This window comes from Macaca nemestrina, chromosome 16, assembly GCF_043159975.1.
Source record: "Macaca nemestrina isolate mMacNem1 chromosome 16, mMacNem.hap1, whole genome shotgun sequence".
Taxonomy (NCBI): Eukaryota; Metazoa; Chordata; class Mammalia; order Primates; family Cercopithecidae; genus Macaca; species Macaca nemestrina.
This window is the reverse complement of record NC_092140.1, coordinates 32327285-32342034: the sequence shown is the minus strand read 5'-3', so window position 1 is coordinate 32342034 and position 14750 is coordinate 32327285. Positions and strand designations below refer to the sequence as shown.

The following is a 14750-nucleotide window of genomic DNA, read 5'->3' as shown; positions in this document are numbered from 1 at the left end:
TTGAGACGGAGTCTTGCTCCGTCGCCCAGGCTGGAGTGCAGTGGCCAGATCTCAGCTCACTGCAAGCTCTGCCTCCCGGGTTTACACCATTTTCCTGCCTCAGCTTCCCGAGTAGCTGGGACTACAGGCGCCCACCACCTCGCCCGGCTAGTTTTTTGTATTTTTTTGTAGAGACGGGGTTTCACCGGGTTAGCCAGGACGGTCTCGATCTCCTGACCTCGTGACCCGCCCGTCTTGGCCTCCCAAAGTACTGGGATTACAGGCTTGAGCCACCACGCCCGACCGCAAATTTTACTTATTATGTTAGAAAACTGAATTATGGTTAACTCTGGAATGGAGTTGGCATGAAAGAAGTTTCGTAGATGTTCCATATCATTCTATATCTTGACCAGTGTGGTCACTATAAGGGTGTATACATGTGTTTTAAAATAAACATTAAGTTTTACAGTAAGGTTTGCAAACTTACATGCAGTAACAAACATGAATGTTTGTTTCAATAAAAACATTTCATCTACTTAATACCAGCCAATATCCGTTTATATGAAAACAATAGAAAACTTACCAACTCATTTTTCATTAAACTGCCAAATCAAGATGATCCTATCAGACATATATTCTATAATAAGAATGTAATAAAATTTTCTACATTTTTAATGAAAATGGAGTAAGTGAACAGAGCTTAAACTGTCGATAAACAAATATTCTTAGAAACTAGGTAAAGAGTTGGAAGAACTGTTATGTCTATAGAAGCTGAAACTAAACAGAAGGCAAATTAAGAGATTGCCTACTGCTTTAGTTGCAAATTTACTGTGCTTGTAGCACAATAAATTATTCAATTTACCCCAAATTATTGACTGATTGTTGTGTCCTTAGCACTGTTAGGTACTTTAGATCAGCACGGTGCCTTCTGATTATCTGGCAAGACTTCAGTCCCAATCTGTTATCTGAGTTCAGAAGGGACAGGTCAGGCTACAATTTTTAGACTACATGTACCAATTTCAGACTCAATAAAAAAGTGACTCTTTCAATATTTTTATTAACTGTGTAGAAGATATCTAAAAGACCTTGAACCCAATCACTGACACATCAGATATGTAACAAAAGAAACAGAAATCCCAATTCAGAAAAATAGAGAGTGAGTCAAGGATTATTCAGGCATAGACAAATAACCATTGAAAGTATTTTTCATGCTGGGGTTTCCATTAGATCTTAGAAACTCCTATTATCAGTTAGATTCTCAAACCTCTGAAGTAATAACATGTATTTTCTTCAATCAACTCTTCTGTGTAATGTGTGAGCAGAGGATCCTAACAGCCTATTTCATATTGGGAAAGAAGGGCTAAGGAAGAAGGATCTACCTAGGTTATGGCAAATGCCAATACTAAACCTGTCACTGGTCTTTAAACAAATACGTACATGAAAGGAGAAAGAAAAGAGATATGAAAATTTAGCAACATAAACAAAGAAGAATATAGAACTCGAGGTATGAAGTACAATGCACTTTTGAAACAAAGATCACAGGAATGTGGTGTATAAACTTTAGCAAGCATCTATGTATACTTTAAAATTTTACGTAAAGTTGGATTCTAAAAGTACGTGGGTAGTATAAAAAGAGTTTATTGAGATCCATGAAAATTTTAAAGAAATACAAATATCAGAATTTTATTAGAAATATTAAGGTTCAGAATCAATTATGTAAAGTATCAGATGATAAATGTGGGACAACACATTTCAATTTGCTCTGATAATAGTATAATGATAAAGAACAAAACAGATGAAAAATAATATATAAAGTCATACATCCTCAAGTAGACATTATGAGAAATGGCCTACATCATGTGAATCAGAAGTAGTAACAGAGGCAATAATCACATTTAAAATATGACAAAACTATCTTGAAACAGTCTGTGACTTTCAAAGGTTTGGTGCGGATCAGGCAATATAAGGAAGAGGTATAGTGTGGTTAACTTTTGTGAATTTCAAGAAGTAAAGAAAAAAAGGCAGAAAAATAAAAACTCCTTCTACATAGAATGAAAAACCATGGAGGCCTCCGAATTTTTATTGATAATATTAAACTTTGGAAGATAAAATGGTAAATCACTATGTTTCTTGAAGGATTGGATTGGTAACCAAGCACTTCTATGCAAGAAAACTAACTAATATGGGAAGAAGCCAAACAAATGAAATATTAAGTGTGTGTCTACAGGAGTGGCTGCAGGCATATGCCCCAATGTAAAAGGCAGTTTTACATTGTAAAGACATTTACATTTAATGTAATGTAAAAGTTTTACATTTACATTACAATATAAGAGCTGGATCACAATAAGAACTTTAGAAAGTGATAGTCATAGAATACATTTTTTCAATGAATTATGAAATCAGTTCATGTAAAATCACATGTAGACAATTATAAAAATAGTTATGAAATAAGTCAAATATAAATATAACTAAAACAAAAGCTATAAAAGAGTAATAGTAATAGCAATACTAGTGTAACGTTCCTTAATTGTGATATGTTGACATAATGTAGACAATTCTTAGAAAATCAGTACACAGAAATAATAAAATTGAATTTTGTTAATCTACCTTGGTATGTGTCAGTATATACTTTATTTCCTTAACTGGGTTATTTAAGAAATATGGACATTTTTGAACTTAGATTTTAAGTTAATACATTTTTAAAATAGTATGAAACTGTACATTTGCAACAAATACAGTAATATAAAAACATATGCTTATGAGAAACTTAGAGAAAAACAATCAGCAACAAAAAGGAACAACAGCAAATGAAAAGCATAAAACAACAGAACTAAGACCAAGTAGATTATTTTGATACTAGTACACTGAGAAAATCATTACCCTGGGTCAAAAATTAATATCTACGTGTACGCTATTTACAGAAAATAAATGTAGAACATATCTGCTTTGAAAGTTTAAGGCAATAATGTGGAGAAAAAAATGTGTCCAATAATTGCAAAGCAAAAGTATACTTAGATAATAAATGCTAGATAATGTTAAAGTTAGAACAAAAATATTAACTTAGTCAAAGAAGATCTTGTATTTTTTTAGAGTGTGAACCATAGTGATTATGATGAAAACACACTATAGATTAAATAGAACTCTAGCAGATACAACAAAAAGTGTTAAAAGTTTTAAGAGAAAACCTTAGAAAGGCATTAATATTGAGTCCAGTTTAGCACACATCTCATAAATTGATAGGTCCAGCTCTCAAATATAAACATAACATTGAGTTTCTGATAACAATCAAAATGTACTGATCTATACTTTTTGTTTCCACAGCATTAATAGAAGATTTGTTTCAATAAGATCAATGTGCTTGCCTCTGTAGCACATATACTAAAATTGGAAGGATGCAGAGAAGATTAGCATGGCCCCTGCCCAAAAAACTAAAAATGAAAATTAAAAAAAAGAAGATCAACTAATACAAACCAGTGGTAACCTCACGAAATTACAGAATTATATAGCCAAATTTTTTGATTGGGATACATACCACTATACATTAATAACAAAGATGAAAAATGATCACAATGATGTCTATGAATTGATATGGAGGGATTCTCAGGATATACGGTTAAATAGAAAAAAGAAATGTGTAAAATAGTATCTACAGCATGCTACCTTTTGTATATACACTCGTGAAAGTCCTATGTGGCATCTTCTTTCAATACAAGGCTATTTGTCTACCTTGAAAATTTGTCGTTTAGTGTAGCCGCTTTCATCAATTATGTTAGCTGGATCTAAGTAATTTGCTGTACCTTCTATATCAGCACTGTTGCTTCACCTTGCACTTTTATGTTATGAAGATGGCTCCTTCCTTAAACTTCATGAACTAACCTCTGCTAGCTTCAAACTTTTCTTCTGCAGCTCACTTCTTTCAGCCTTCATAGAATTGCAGAGACATAAGATGTTTCTCTGGATGAGGCTATGGCTTAAGGAAATACTGTGGCTGGTTTGATCTATCCAGACAACTCAAACCTTTCTCTATATCAGCAATAAGGCCATCTTATTTTCTTATAATTCTTGTGTTCACTGGAGTAGCACTTTTAATTTCCCTAAGAACTTTTCATTTGCATTCATAATTTAGGTAACTGTATATCCAATTGTTTAAAGACACAAACCAACATTTTCTGATCTGCAACAGTTCAATGATTTTTGAAAAATAGAGCTCCACAGATATGAATTTCTAGATGTAAGTGGACAGTACTGATATCTCCTGATTCAACGCTTTATTTGCTTTCAATACTATGAAAAGGAAGACATTACTTATTTGGAAAGTTAGATCCGACTTATGTAGCTCCTCCCACACCTCATGTTTGGCTGTTCCTCATTGATTTTTTTTTTTTTTTTTTTTTTTTTTTTTGAGACAGAGTCTCGCTCTGTCTCCCGGGCTGGAGTTGCAGTGGCCGGATCTCAGCTCACTGCAAGCTCCGCCTCCCGGGTTGACGCCATTCTCCTGCCTCAGCCTCCCGAGTAGCTGGGACTACAGGCGCCGCCACCTCGCGCGGCTAGTTTTTTGTATTTTTTAGTAGAGACGGGGTTTCACCATGTTCACCAGGATGGTCTCGATCTCCTGACCTCGTGATCCACCCGTCTCGGCCTCCCAAAGTGCTGGGATTACAGGCTTGAGCCACCGCGCCCGGCCCCTCATTGATTTTTATATCTCTTTCCCCCTTAAATACCACTGCTTTTGCCTATTTTTCCTCTTTTTAAATTTAATTTTGAACCATGCGAACACACTTCAAAAATGTCTTATCGTATATCTATAATTTTAAACCATTGCATTAATTTCATTTGTTCTTATGCAGTTTGCAATTGGTATTCATAAAAATTTAATTTTCAGCCATCTACAGAATTGTGAGAAAACTGGATATCTTGACTGCTGGAAAGAGGATATTTAAGGAGATAATTTTTACTCCCAACTGTGTCAACACTGGCTTCATTTTTCATCTATAGCAAAAGTTCTACTTAATATGATGAGACTCATTGAAAGTAAGAAAGAAAAAAAAAAGATTCATAGAAACGCTAACATTGCAGAACTTGATATCATTTTCTTAAAGCAAAACCTTGATTATTTATAATTACAGCAATGAAGCAAATCATCATCCTTTTATCTCTTTATAATTTATTCACATGTCAATGGTCTACAACTTAACATTAAAACTTTTATTTTTCTAAGAAGCAAATGTGGTCTAAAGTTAATTTCCAATCAATGCTTTTCATAGCTTTTTGGATGCAAACATGCGGAGTCATCAAATTCACAGTTCAGCTTTTGTTCTTTGCTCTTGAATTCTCACATTGTCTTTCTGTGTTAGAGGATCAAAGAAGATTTCTTCAAATAAATGTGCCACATTATAATCCTTTAGATTTAAACCACAGGTTCCCTACTCTGTAGCTAAAGCATCTACTTCTATAGTAAGCTCTGCTCATTTGGATACAACTTGAAGAAAATATCTATTAGCCTTTTTCTAAGTGCATTCACAAATTGTTTTTAAACACTTCTATAAAACAGAGAAATAATAACTAGTCTTTAACATTTCTGAAAGAAAACACTTTTGATAATATAAAAATTGTATATTCATGAAAGAAGCAGTGCTAGAGAGGTTAATCACTGCAAAAAGTTTAATTTAAGATGCAATTATGGATCACTCAGTTTGCTTCCTGGGAACCATGAGAATTCTAAATTAAAGTGAGTATAAATTACAGCTATATTGTGTCCTATTTAATTTACTTATATCATAACAACTTTTTCATATCTAATGTGATATATTATTCAGTCATCTTAGTAAAATGTTGCCTTTTTGTTTGCAGTTTCATGATAATAAAATTGTCTGTTTAAAATTTTTAATAAAAAATAAATTCTTTGTACTTTCTGAAAACAAATGCAACATTAATGTATTACTAAGAAAAGATGCCACAAAATTATTACAAATGTTTAAACCCTGTTAACGAAAGACATCTAAAATGACTGTTTCTTTTTGAAAGATCAATTTTAAAAATGAGTATTTTCATAATTTGTTTGATGATGAGCAATTGCTACACATTCTATATATGATTTTCTGTGATAATGGGCAAGGATGCCCTATCTACATAACTTTCTATCTGGTGGTTAGAATATTCTGTCTTACAACTGGATTTTCCATGTAGATTTAAAACAATTACCAAGTTTTAAAAGTGACCATTTCCTCAGAATGAGACATATCTTCACAATTTTAATCCAGGACATTACCAATAGTACTACCAGATTTCTCAGCCACTAAACCAGCTTCTCCTCCATCCCCATTGTTTATGCTGCTATTCTAGTTAAATAATGTCTGCCTTGTGGACAGAGAATTCTGCCTTATCATGCTTTTTATGGTACATGCACAGCAAAGGTATTCATCTGGGCACAGAAAGAACAAGTAAAATATAATATTAAAATATTTCTTTAAGTTTCTAAACATATAAAATCAGACTTCTAAATGAAAGCAGTTCATTTATTATTCATTAAATTTACTTAATTAACCTCTCTACTGAGTGAAATAAAGTACTCATCTTTCTGAAATATAGTAATATCTAAAGAAAAGAAGCATATATGAGACAAATTTTTTTCTGAACTTATTAATTTAAACTTGCATGTTTCATGTCTAACTGAATGTGCAGAGACTATTAAAATCAATTCAACCACATTGATTACTAGTGTAAGTATACCATAGCTTTTTCTGCAAGCTATATTTATAATATACATGATTCATATGCCATATTTTAAATAAAACTACACCAAAATGCTACACTTTATCTCTTTTATTAAAGCCTTATGGGAGGTATATCTTTCCTTGTGAATATAGTGGTTTATCAAACGTATTCTATGTGCTTATATGGATATCCTAAAATTCTCTGAATTAGACTCAAATTTTTCCATAAAGCTTCAGGAAACTTAATCATTTTAAAATATGACATTTTCAAGGATGAATCTTGAAAATACTTACAATCCATTTTGATACATGATTTCAGTGAGTGGGTCAGACTAAATAAAATACTTGACACTTGGCATGAACAATGAGATTTGTTGTGGCTTATGAATATTTGAAAATGTGGCTTTTAAAATGAGTTGATCAGTTGTTTCTATGAAGATGATTCATCTGGCAACTTTGAACAGATATGATTTTTTAAAGTAACAAATTTCAGGTAATGTAAACCCAGATTAATTTAGTCAATTAATCACAAAAGTGATTCATATAGCAAATATTTATCAAGTCAAGGAACATCAGAATATGATGATTAGAGTACACACCTCACTTTTAAAAAATAATATGTTTAACAACTAAATTACAACTGTATTGTCAACCATGTTTAAAGAAAGCTTGATAAAAATGTGAAAAAAAAGGAATTCAATAGGTAAGAGATGTCAGAAGTTGCACACTCTGTTATCTGAGATACCTGATATCGCTGTGCACCTGGAAATAAAAAGGATGTCCATTTCACAAATTCCCTCCTTGTGATCTCAGACATATACACCGGCTTTATCCTAGAGTGTCATTTGATGGACAGCCGGACTGTCATCCCTCAAGTGACAGTTCATTCTGGTTTTCTGTGTTTTTTGTTCTGACTTTTCAGGTTAGGTTGGTAGCTAGGAGCAGCAATGATACAGGCTCGAGTTGTAGAAGTGTACTGACAAGAAGTTGTTTATTGCGAATAAGTGCAGAAGGTCAACAAACCAGAAGTCCAGAAGTAAATTGAGTTTGGAAATCAAGCATAACAGTAAGGCAACTGTCAGGTGATGAACTCAAGGTAGATTGTTATGGAAGGATGAGCTCTCAGGTCTCTCATGAGTGATACCAGAAATGAGCCAAAGCTATTTAGGGAGACGAAAACTCAAGGGTTGGAGTTCCTGCATGCTAGAAGTAACCTAAGTCAAGTTCTAGTCAAGTTTCTATCGGGTCACTGGGGACATCAAATGCCCTTAAATAAGTCCTAGTACAGAAAATTTCTAGGCCATTAGAAAAGAAGTCTGTAAACTAAAATTATAGCTAGAATGGCTCTGAAATTCTGAATAATAGATACTATAAAGGGACTTTTATTTTCTTTAAAAATGACAACATTTGGGTAAATCAATTTTTTAAAAGATGAAATAAATTAAAAATACTATAAATTTGAAATAAATAAAATTTTCTATATCATGGCATATCTAGCTCATAGGCTGGCTCCTTTCATTTAGCCACAAACTCTGGAGGACCTTTATCAGCCATTGAACTAAAATCTATGATAGGAAGCAGTCGTCTTCCTTACTGATATTTTAAACATTAAAAAGTTAAATTTCAGAAAAGTAATTTAAAATTAAACTTTTAGAAATTATATTATAATACCATTGCATATCTGCTTTTGATAATTATTTAATTAAATTAATTTGAATCCAAAGAACTTGTTCTCATTAAGTCCTTTGGAAATTTCATGTATTTGTACTATTTATACAACCTAGGGTGAAGCTTTTCTCTTTAGTTATGATTAAGCTTTTCTAGGTTTTAATGATCAAATGTGTTTTTAAAGGAAACGTAACCTATTCGCCCATTCAAGTTCACACACACACACACACACACACACACACACACCCTGAACCAAGGGAAAAAGATCAGATATTTATTGTACTTCAATTGCTCATGGCATTCTAGTGATAGCTAACTACCTGTCCACCAACCCAGTTCTCCCATATTTTTTATCTGCTAACATTTAAAAAGCAAATGGAAATATAATAGAAACAAAAATTGAAATCTGATCAATAAAATCTTAAATTATCATCATTCATGTGTAATTAATTCCATAAATCAATTGGCATACTATCTAAAAACTGTAATCCAATTAATTTAATCCAATTTTATATGACTAATATTGACCAAATAATTAACAATTACTAAAAATAAAGCTCATGACTCATATGCTCTTCTTAGTTATGCTGTATGACAGACCTATTAAGACAATTAACAATTAAATCCTGCCTATCACTCAACCTTGTGTTTTTATTCACTTATTCATCAATTCAAGAAGTATTCTTTGAATAACTAATTTATGTCAGGAGACACAGTAGTGAAAAAAACAGACAAAATTGTGGCCTTTCTAAAATGAGCATTCTACTGGAAGAAGACAGACAACAGGTGAACATTATAACACATTAGACATAAAATATACAGCATCTTTGGTGGTGATCACCGCTTAGACAAAGGAGAATAGGGAATGCTGAGGTGGAGACCGCAATCTGAAATAGGATTATAAAAAAAGGCTTGAGTGAGAATGGGATTTTAGAGCCTAAAGAAGGTGAGAAAATGAGCCTTGCAGATATACTGGAGAAAAGCATTCCCGACAAAAATAACAACTGTAAAGGCCCATTGGCAAGAACTCTGCAACTGAATTCGAGAATCAGCAAATTGTCAGGTTGGAAGAGCAAAAGCGGTAAAAGCACTAAAAATAAAAGAAGGTGAAGACAGCGAAGTAGGAGGAAGGCAAATCATGTGTGGCACATTTTGGATTTCACTCTGGATGATATGAGAAGTTATTTGTGGGTTTTGACTCTAGAGAGTCTAATTTCATTTAACTTTTTTTTGTTGTTGTTACGGAGTCTCGCCCTGTTACCCAGGTTGGAGTACAGTGGCGCAATCTCGGCTCACGCAATCTCTGCCTCTAGGGTTCAAACGATTCTCCTGCCTCAACCTCCCTATTTTATTTGTTTATTTATTTTTTTGAGACAAGAGTTTTGCTTTCTCACCCAGGCTGGAGTGCCATGGCCTGATCTTGGCTCAGTGCAACCTCCACCTCCTGGGTTCAAAGAGATTCTCCTGCCTCAGCCTCCTGAGTAGCTGGGATTACAGGTGCTCGCCACCAAACCCAGCTAATTTTTGTATTTTTAGTAGAGATGGGGTTTCACCATCTCAGCCAGGCTGGTCTTGAATTCCTGACCTCGTGATCCACCCGCCTCAGCCTCCCAAAGTGCTGGGATTACAGGCGTGAGCCACCGGGCCCGGCCTCATTTAACTTCTTACAGTTAAGTGCAAGATAATCTTGCCTCACATTTATAGATGGATAGAAGAATGGGGAATAGATGGATAGATAGATATTCCTTAATACTAATATAATAATATGTATTATGAATAATATGTGATTTATATATTGATATGTATTTTACTGAAGTGTATGCATATTAAATTAATTTCATTTTAGTTTCTGAAAAAATCTTAATAAAAGTGTTTTTACACACATACAAATTCCTCTCAGACCTATGCCTCTTTAAAAAAAGGAAACATTAACACAATTTTCACAAAATACATATAGAAAGCATTTATCTCAGCATAATTGAGGTTATGTATGAAAAACCTACAGCTAAAGTCATAATCAAAGAGGAAAGGCTGAAAACTTATTCTCTAAGATCTGATACAAGGCAAAGATGCCTCTCTCTTGCCATTTCTAGTCACCATAGTACTGAAAGTCCTAACCAGGGGAGTTAGATAAGGAAGAAAAAAAAAAAAAAAAGACGTTCGAATTGGAAAGGAGAGTAAAATTCTCTCTTTTTGGAGATGACACGATCATCTATGTAGAGAACCCTAGGAACTCAACAACAACAACAAAAAAAACTGTTAGAAATAAAAATCAAATTCTGTAAACTTACATGATCAAAATCAACACATCAATTTAGTGAAATTTATGTACACTGACAACAAACCTTTCAGAAAAGAAATTCAAAAAACAGTCCCATTTTCAATATTAACAACAACAAAAATACTTAGGAATAAACTTATCCAAAAGGTGAAGGACTGTTACACTGAAAACTGTAAAACACTAATGGAAGAAATTAAAAGAGACACAGATAAAAGGAAAGACGTGGAGTGTTCATGAATTAGAAGAGTTAATATTGTTGTTTTCTCACTTTAGGGAGATTCTTCAAGCAATTACTATGCCAACAGACACAGATGTTTCCCTTTCTTCATATGATGAAGATCAGGGACCGAAAAGTTAGAAAAGCTAATGAGGCACCATTTGTCCCCATTGGAATAGCTGATTTCCCAGCAATTGTTGCACATGTGTTATACAAACTGAAAAGCAGGACTAAAGTATCCCTTCATCTGATCCACATGTGGGTGGCAGCTCAAGGCTTTGTTGTGGGAGCAATGACTGTTGGTATGAGCTATTCCACATATCAGGAATTCTGGGAGAAACATAAGCCTTAGATGAAGAGATGCTGTCTTGATCTTGTTGGAGGAGCTTGCTGTAGTTAGACATCTATCTCATTGTTGAAGTTACATGTTAATGTTGAAAATAAACTATTTGAGTGTGTTCAGATTATAACATGGTATTTTGAATACTGAATTCCTTTCTTGCAGGCTAAACTTGCCTGGTGACCAAATTACTAGTGACTAGTTTACTCGCGAGGTCATTCAGGGGAGTCAAGTTAACACAAAAGAAACCCATCACCTAAATGCAATTGATGGTGTTAAAGTGTCCATCTCCTTAAACTGTTAAGATGAAATTCATTCTAAAAAACATAGCAGACCAACCCTAAACCCCAGTTTGCTGAAGAATCTTGTTTTGGATGTTATATAAGAGTCCTATTTGCCTCAGTTAATCTACCTTTTCTTCTGTCTGTGTTGTGGACTGGCTGGCTCTTTTAAAACTCCGTCAAAAAAGTGCATGGAATATAACTTGTAAAGCCTCCCACAGTTGCAAGTATATATATGTGTGTGTGTGTGTTTAAAGCAAATCTAGAAAGTTTACAGGAGAGCTGCACAGTAGCAGTATTTATTGAAGAATCACAATTGCCAACATAAGAATAATTTAATTATGGGTTCTATTTTTGTTCTTTTGTAATTGCAGAATTACATGTTTGCTTCTGTTAGAATAATTTTTAAATGTCATATTGAAATAGAAATATGCATTTTAAGTGTTCATGCAAAGGTACATGAAGAACACTTTTAAAATGTGTGCACTGTTTATTTTCTCCATAAGAATGTTTAATGTTTAGTTGTAAACATTAAACGAATTACCCATAATGGAATTGCTTAATGATTTGTGAGCAAGTTGATTTGATCACACATTATATGCTAACTTTGATATAATATAGAATGCTTTATTGCACTTGTGAAAAGCTCTTGTCTAACCTGAATTTACATATTTACATTTCATGGTGATAACATGGTATATGTATTGTTATTAAAGTTAGTGGCCCTAAAAAAAGAGTTAACATTGTTAAAATGTCCGTACTACCCATTGATCTAGTTTCAACGCAATCCCTGTCAAAATCCCAATGGCATTCTTAACAGAAATAGAAAAACAACTCTAAAATTCATGTAAAAGAACAAAATACCAAGAATTCAAAAGCAATCCTGAGCAAGAAAAATAAAGCTGGATACATGACATATTCTGATTTCAAAATATATTAGAAAGCTATAGTAATCAAAACAGTATTGTCAGTCACAAAAGACACTTGTAGACCAAAGGAGCAGAACAGAGAGCCCAGAAATACATCCATACGTTTACTGTCAACTGATCTTGGATAAGGGTGCCAAGACACCCTTATCCATAAGGAAAAGGATAGTCTCTTTAATAAGTGGTGTTGGAAAAACTGAATATCTAAATGTGAAAGAGTAAAAGTGAAACCTTATCTTGCATCATATTCAAAAGCCAATTTAAAATTTATTAAGGCTTAAACATAACACATGAAAATGTAAAATTGCTGGAAAAAACGTAGACAATAACCTTATTGACATTGGTCTTGGCAACAGATTTTCGGTCATAACACCAGAAGTACAGGCAGCAAAAGCAAAAATAGACAAGTGGATTGCATCAAACTAAAAAGTCTTTAACACAGCAAAAGAAACAATCAACACGTAAAAATGAAGCCTATAGAATTAGAGAAAATATTTGCAAACGAAATATCTGATAAGGGGTTAATATTCAAGATACAAAAGGAACTCATACAACTCAATAGCAAAACATAAATAAATGAAACAAACAAACAAACAAAAAACAAGAGCAACAACAACAGAATCAATGACCCAACTGAGAACTGGGCAAAGAACCTGAATAGACATTTTCCAAAAGAAGACATACAAATGGCTCAAAAGTATATGACAAGATGCTCAGCATCACCAAGCATCATGGAAATGCAAATCAAAATCACAATAAGATATCACCTCTCACGCTAAAATAGCTATTGTAACAAAGATAAATACAGATAATAAGTGGTGGCGAGGATGTGGAGAAAAGGGAACTCCTGTGCGCTGTTGGTAGGAATGTATATTGGTGCAGCCACTATGAAAAACAGTATAGGGATTCCTCAACTATTAAAACATCAAACTACCACATCATCCAGCAATCCCACTTCTACATATCCAAAGAAAATCACATCTAGATCTTGAAGTAATATCTGCTGTCTCATTTTAATTGCATCATCATTTAAACTAGAAAAGACATGGAAATAACCTAAATACTAATGAATGAATGAATGAATGAAGAAAATTTTATATTATATGCATTATACAGTTATATATAATGTAGTAACATGTAAATATATGTACATAATATATAAATATGTATATATAATGTATATAGCTTATATTATATAAATATATAATATATATTTTTATATATAACGGAATGCTATTTAGGCTTTAAAAAGAAGGAAATCCTGTAATTTGCAACAAAATGAATGAACCTAGAGGATATCATGCTAAGTGAAATTAGCCAGATACACAAAGATAAATACTGCTTGATATCACTACTATGTGGAATACAAAATAGTAAAACTAGAAGTAGAGAGTAGAATGGTGGTTGTCACGGTTGGGGGTAGAGAGGGAGGAGGAAATGAAGAAATGTTAATAAAATGGCACAATGTTTCAGTTATGTAAGATGAATGAGTTATTGAGTTTTAATGTACAGTGTGGCAAAAATAGTTAGCAAAATTGTATTGTATATTTGTGGTTTTTGAAGAGAGTGGATCTTAAGTACTGTCACCACACAAAAAAGTAACTATGTAAGGTGATGGATAAGTTAATTAGCTTGAGTGTGGTGATAATTTCTCAATGTATGCATATATCAAAGTATTAAGTTTACACCTTTAATATATGTAATTCCTGTTTGTCAATTATTCAATTAAACCGGAGAAAGAAAGATTTGTATTGAACTGCGTTTATTTTAGATCCCAAACAAACTTGTCATAAAAGGTACTTTCAATTTTTAAAGATAAATTTGACTTCAGAAATAAGCGTTACTAAGTTTAAAAATCAACAAATAACATAACGCTATTTTTAACAGAAATAATCCTTATATTGAATAATGTTAAAATCTTTGGTAGCTCTTTTCTATAATCACTATTAATCTGACTGACTTTAAAAGTGTTTTTGGAAACCTTCATAGTGAGCTCTGAATTTCCTGGGTATTTTTTTAAAGCAGCTGCAATATCCAAATGTTTCCTTAAGAGTGACATCTTATTGCAAGTGTCAAATATTTAGAAAATTAATGATGTTGATTCTGTGTCTGAAAATCAATATATTAAATATATAAATTATATTATAATATTTTTAGAAATAACTATATTAATATGCCTTTTACTGAAAAAATGCATTTAAAATGTTTTCTTTAAATACTTTTATTCATGATTGGATATGAAATTTAACAATGATATATTAAAATGGCTTTGGGTTTAAAAAAAACTACATCATTATAAACTGTCCATATTTTGTCTAATTAAAGTTATTTCAGTTTAAAAATCA

The 14750-nt window shown here is 32.8% G+C and overlaps 2 pseudogenes; both read left to right on the top strand.

The window, feature by feature from the left end:
• Positions 1-3333: 3333 nt before the first annotated feature.
• On the top strand, positions 3334-3433 carry LOC112426657 (U6 spliceosomal RNA; annotated as a pseudogene).
• Positions 3434-10921: 7488 nt separating this feature from the next.
• On the top strand, positions 10922-11210 carry LOC105481774 (HIG1 domain family member 1A, mitochondrial pseudogene; annotated as a pseudogene).
• Positions 11211-14750: the final 3540 nt, after the last annotated feature.